Genomic DNA, 6,592 nt, shown 5'->3' on the forward strand with positions numbered 1-6,592 from the left:
CTAAAACTCTCATGTTCAAAGCTTATAAAATGGGAAATAGCAGTTTTGACAAAAAATAAAAGGAATTTTATTGTATTACTACACTGAGTAGTATAGTGTCCAAGTCAATTTATACTAAGTGGTAATTTTAATTGCTTTAATTAATTTTAATAGAATTGTACCAGGAAATATACAATTCACTACAATCCAAAAAGATTTCCAGTAGGTGGCACTATTTTGTCAATAGTACTTTTTTTTTTTAACTGTTCGCTTTAAAAAATGTCACCTATTTCATATTCTAGGGACAAATGTGTATGTTGCTAGAAGGACATTTTGGGTGATGGTAGAAATGTTAACTTACAGGTTCCGGTAACCTGTGTAGATTCCTGTAGGAGTGTTGAGTGTTGCAAGGTTGATGACTTTGTATGGATTGATGTCTTTTATGTAATGTTATATTTATTTATATAATGTATTATATAATGTATATGTACCGTTTGTATGTTTTATAAGTCTCTGCGTGTGTAAAACAGCTGCTTGGAGACAAATAAAATCAGACATCAGACAAGTATTATCATATCTTATTTTAGAATAACATTACCCTAAGAGGCCTTAATTTAACGATTTTCTTATTTATACATTTTACGTCTTTCTACGCTTTTGGATAAGAAACAACCTGGCCCGAAGGAGATGAGTAAATCATTTAAATGGTACTCTGTATAAACAGTTCTTATTAGGCTAACAAATAATGGTGAGCAGATACTAACAAAAATGCAAAGTATTAGAAACACTTGTTAGAGTTACGTGCCCATCTGCTTAATTCTCATCGGTTCACCTTTGAGGTCACACTTGAAGTGACCTCGCAAATTAAACAGCTCATTTCTGACCATATACAGCTTTATAAAGGTGTAGTTGATCAAATCGCTCAATTTAAAGTTTTAGTGAACTTAAGAATTTAAGAATTCAGAAATTCACATGATACATGAGCCCAAAGACATAGAACTGAGAAAAGCTGTAGTAGAAGAGCTCGATGGATATGAGAGTAGTAAGACAAACAAATCTTATCCAGCTGTTGACAAATAACTTTTATACAATTTTAATAAAGACCAATGCTATTGGCTCAAAATCTCATGATCTGTCCTGTACTTTCATGAGAATCAAGATCAGATACCAAAATGTGTGAAACCAAATGTATATGCTGTGAAATATCTCACAGGAATGTTGCTGTCATAAATTGTCGACAGAAGGTTTAATGGATAAGCTCTACAGCAATGACAGCTAGCAACACACCCAAGAAAATTAAACATGCTTTTACTCACTGAATTACTAACTACTGTACTTACGTCACAGGCACTTCGAGTGGCAAATTGGATCAGATATAAGAATATTTACTGTGTATGTCTTTTATTACAGCAAACGTAAAAAAAATAATTTTCCTCAATGATAGATAAAGAAATGAAGAATTTAGGAAAACAGTAGTTATTCTATGTGCTGGGGGTCGAGACATACTGTAAACAAACAGACGTTTTTTGTATTAGTAAAACTGCCAAATTACTCTCCCAATTTTGCTGCAGCATATAGCAACATTCTGTGTATATTAAGCCAAATTATAGAGATATGCTGACAAACTGTAGCACTCTTTATTGCTTTAGGGAAGCGCTGTGAGCTCTAATGAGCTCTGCTGCCTGTGTTGCACACATTTACATATTTCTTTAAGTTAAACCTCTCCGATGAAAACCACAGACAGGCATAGGGTGAAACAAATATAATGGAGTCAGGATTTATCAAGCCTGTGTATTTTTCTTCATTTAAATGTTTTTTATTTAATAGTGCGCGTTGGTTTACCTGATCTGGCTCCACACAAACTTTCAGGGTTAGAGGATTCATTATTTACAACAGCTAGTTTATCACATGGTTGTGAGAGCAACATTCCAGGCTTCCCTTGTCACCATAAAAGACAGTGGAGGCCTTCTGCTGCCACTGAGTTCAATGTCCCTTGAAATGATACATGGCCCAAACACTTTTCACTGTACATATTGTTTTTCATCCTCTTATTTTTCCTCTTCATCTGCAAAGTAAACTGTGCAGCAGAAGCATAATCTTTGCACTTGCCCTGGCCACAGAAGCGCCTTTATAGACGTCTGCAAACATCTTTGTGCAGGCGCCCACTGACAAACTGTGGAAAATACATCTTTCATGGGGAAACCGTGGAAACTGGCAGAAGTTCAATTCTGTTTCTAAGCAATCTCAGTGCTGCAAACTTGTAGCTCTCTCAAAGAAACACAAAGAGGAGCCCAGATGGAAATATAGCACATGGCATTCACTGGCTGGTGAGAGAAGCTCTCTATGGCTAAGCCCACTATGGATTTTCACATGGAAGTTAAAGAATGCTTTGTAAGGTGAATCTTGTACAGTATGTGCAGTGCACATTAAAACCCAACCCTAACTTGAACATTTCAGGCGTTCTAAACTTAAAAGAAGATAAACTGCCAAAACCTGATTTTAATTCTCTGCAGCAAAGTTTATATTGAATCAGTAAAAAAAGAAAGCTACTTATCAAGACATGTACAACAATGTACAAAGATGACGTATGTGCTCAATTTCTTTATTGAGAATTTTCAACAAAATGCAAAAAATGAGTATATACTGTATTAAGATGAAGTTATGTAAGTGGTATTAAAATACGCCCACTAAACTATGATATTTCAAATACAAATTTTGTTGTTCATAAAATATTTTGTGGACAACAGAATGCATAATGCGATAATATTGAAACTAAGTGAAAAATGGTAACCTCTAACCCATTAAAAGGTAAGCATGATTGGAATTATTGTCATTCTTACCAAGTAATAAAAGACTAATGTCTTTCTTCTCAGGGACAGCTGAAGCTACAGACTGTGGAGAAACTACAGAAGTCCTTGAGACAATTGAGGAAAAAGGGTTGTGGAACAAGGTAATAATCTAACTTCTTCTGTGGCAATTTCTTCCTTATTAAACACCTGAATGAACTATTCATTTCGTAAATCAGCCATTTCCAATGTATCATTGGATCGATTCCCAATCTTATCTCTGATCCACTTCACTTACTGTAGCCCTTTCCTGTTGTTTTGCTGTTGTAATACTGATACAAACTTTTATGATTTTAGCCTCCATTGCAGCATTCCTTTCTATCTCTGCTTATCTTCTAATATCCTTCCGTTTTAACTGTGCCTGCAATTTATCATATTCTTTTTCTTTAATTGGATCATGTTCTTTTTTTTAAATCATTTTATCATGTAGTATCTTTCTCCTTATATTTTGCTTTGATTTATTAATGCACTTGGACCACTGTTTTGTAGCCTTTGATTCCCTTACTCTAGAGTAAACTTAAACTCTCTTTCCTTCACAATTTTATAGCTGACACAATTCAATCCTGTAGTAGTTCATAGTTTAATTCTCGAAATTGTAAACCATTGTTTTGGACTTGGCCTTTACAGTTTCTATGCACACGTCTTATCTCACAATTGTATAATCACAGTTCTCTATTGATTCTCGCCTCCATTTTCCTTACTCTGTTTTCATTATTTGAAGAAACTAGATCAAAATAGACATTCTCATGCTGGTGCTCCGACAAACTGAATCAGAAAGAAGTCATCCATTTCAGTTTCAGTTGAGGAATGCCAGGGCAGGTGAAATTTCCCATGAGAAATCATTTCTTCCTTTACACATACTGTACATTCCTGATTTCGTTATGTGACACTGTGGTATGATACATATTTAAATTTTGTGATCTGTAGCTTACTTTGCTTGTCCACCTGGAGTACAAAACCCTTTGATAACCTTAGGACATCCTTCATACTTAAAGTTCTTAATGTGCAAGGTGGTGATTTGTGCTGGGCAAAAGTTTAAACTTAGTGTGAAAAACACAGGACACCATCAGTTGATTGAGATGAATTATAATGACAAAAGTGCTACCAAATAAGCAAAGTGTAAGAGATTTTATCAAATTTAAATTGTTGCATTTTCTTTTAAATACTAGAAAAATTCAAAACATGACAGAGCCAGCTATGCTTTGACGATGAAAACGATAACACAATCTTTGCAACAGGCACATTCTAATAGATTTGTAACATATCTCTTGGAGTTTTGCTATTTTACAAAGGCTTTCTAAGCCCAGTTTCAGGATTGGTTACAGACTCTTTCACCCATTTTTTTCCTTTACTGGTGCTTTTATGATTTATGGCCTCTCTCCTGTCAAACTACCCTCTGACATCTTTGACAAGATTTGGGCCACAGCAATCAGTGGAAAGGACACCCTCTGCAGGGTGAGGAGTATGGGGCTGTTCAAAGGCATCGAACGTTTCTGTCAAGTGTCGGATAGTCTAGGCCTGTCCATTATTAAAGCAAACTATTGCCTCAGAGATCGGTTGAGAACAGGAAAGAAGGAAGCAGAAAATCTACTGAAAATCAAGGGAAAAGGATTGCTTCTCAAAACTCTGTGACAAAAAAGAGAAATCATGTAAGGAGAATTGTCATTTTTCATTATAAAAAAGAACCAGCAAATGTTGTCTTTAGAACAAGTAATTTAAAAAGATGTATAATCTAATTTACCTGAGCAAATGAAATTGTACTTTTGACTATGAAATCCTCTCTGAATGTGTTTTAAGTATATAGTATTGTAACGTTTCTTTTTTGTGTTTATTCTGTATTTATTTGTTAAATAGAAATCAACATTGCCAGATCTGCCCATAGTAATAAACCATTTATGAGGGTAGGTCTCCAACTTTCACTGGAGCCCAGTCTGTCATTGTCAAAATCTTGAATAGTTAATGTTCAAAACATTTAAAAACCTTACATTAATTTGTATAACTAATCATAGACAGACAGCCCACTTTGCAAGTTAAGAATTTTTTCCTGTATTTCCATGAACTACTTGTGCCATATCAGAAATTCATTAAATGAGCATAAACTGTTAAACGGTTCAGTGTTTATACAGAATTTTGAAGAATTGAGTTGATTGATTATTGTACTGCACCAAAGCCTAAAGCCGCAAGACTCATTCTGCAATTTTGTTAAAAGGGAAATTTCCACTAAATATTGATTTTGTCTTTATAAATATTCATGGAGTATGTTGTGTCCCCTTTTAACTATTCTTATGACATACTGTACAGGTCATCCTTTACATAGATGCCCAATTGAAAGAAGCTCTCCATTTAGTACACAGTAGCCAGCGAGAACTAGCTATGCTCAGGTTTCCAAAGAAACCAAGCAGCAGAGTAACTGTATGTCAGGGTCAAGGTGATCTTCTACATCCCTGCGAAAAAAGGCTAGTACTTTTGTGGCAGTAAGCATACTTCATACACAGATGTACACAGATAAATATTTAATGAACATAATCTCTCTCTTTACATATTTATGACTAAATTGATGAACCTTCATGATTCAAGGTTTGTCATGATGTGAACTGGTCATGAGTTGGTCCATCCATAAATCCATGAACTTACTGGATCAACTAAAAATATATTTGAGTTTATGAAAATCTCCAAAAAGTTTTTTTTCCCATATTTTAAGGTCGTGGATTATACTTGTATGTCTAGTCTATTTTTTAATAAGGCCACATTAACCACCATTAAACTTTTTTTTATTGACTGGTTTTGACTGTTGCACGGTGACGCAGTGGGAAAACTGGCCCTCGTGTGAGTGTACTGTACAGTATGTGTGCATCTCTTTGTGTTTGTGTTTGTGTCAGTCTCCCCTGCGATGGACTGGCATCCCATCCAGGTTGTACCCTGCCTTGCCCCAGTTGCTTGCCGGGTTAGAAACAAGAAAGAGGATAAAAATTCCAGAACAGAGTTGCTATTAGTTTTAAAGTTTTATATGGTGACTTTTTACAGTGGTTTCTAGGGGACGTGACAGTTCCAATTCCTTACATTGAGTCTTCCATTTATATAACAGTTCTGTATGCTCACAACGTTATGCATGAAATACAAATGCCTCATTCAAGGTAAGAAATAAAAGGTGAGACCAAAAAGAGAAGTCTTGATGCTTGCTTAATTCTTGGTAGGAACAGTGTCTCTATCCATGTGATTCAGATTCACTGGGAACACTGTATCTAAAAGCACAAGCACAATTTTTAATATTCACTCAGGCTTTCATGTCTGATTCCTAATACCCTTGTAAATAGAACTAAAATTTAAACAATCCATGCTATTTCCTCACAGAATATAACACTTTGCTATATTGAACCAGTCTCAAACTTCCAGTGATATCATCTGTTTGTGTTTCATCTGTATTTGTTTCAACCTGAATTTGAAGATAGATTGTTATAGTGTCACATGGTTGTTTGTTAGAGGGAACATCTGCCATTTGCTCAGGAGAAGGAACATGTGAGACAACATTGTAACTTTAGCAATGTTATTGGAATCAATGGTAATACTGCTCAAACTGCCAATGCATACTGTACGTACATTTACAAGGGCTCAAATGACTCACACTCATGTTGGCAAGACTATGCCTTTATTGATTAATACTTTATTTTGGGCATCGTTTGTGAGACAAAAATTACTTACTAGCACTTAACATAAGACTGAAAACATGTGACCTGTGTGACCAGTGGCACCATAGTTAAGTACTTATT

The sequence above is a fragment of the Atractosteus spatula genome, chromosome 3 (genome assembly GCF_055471065.1).
Source record: "Atractosteus spatula isolate fAtrSpa1 chromosome 3, fAtrSpa1.hap1, whole genome shotgun sequence".
NCBI lineage: Eukaryota > Metazoa > Chordata > Actinopteri > Semionotiformes > Lepisosteidae > Atractosteus > Atractosteus spatula.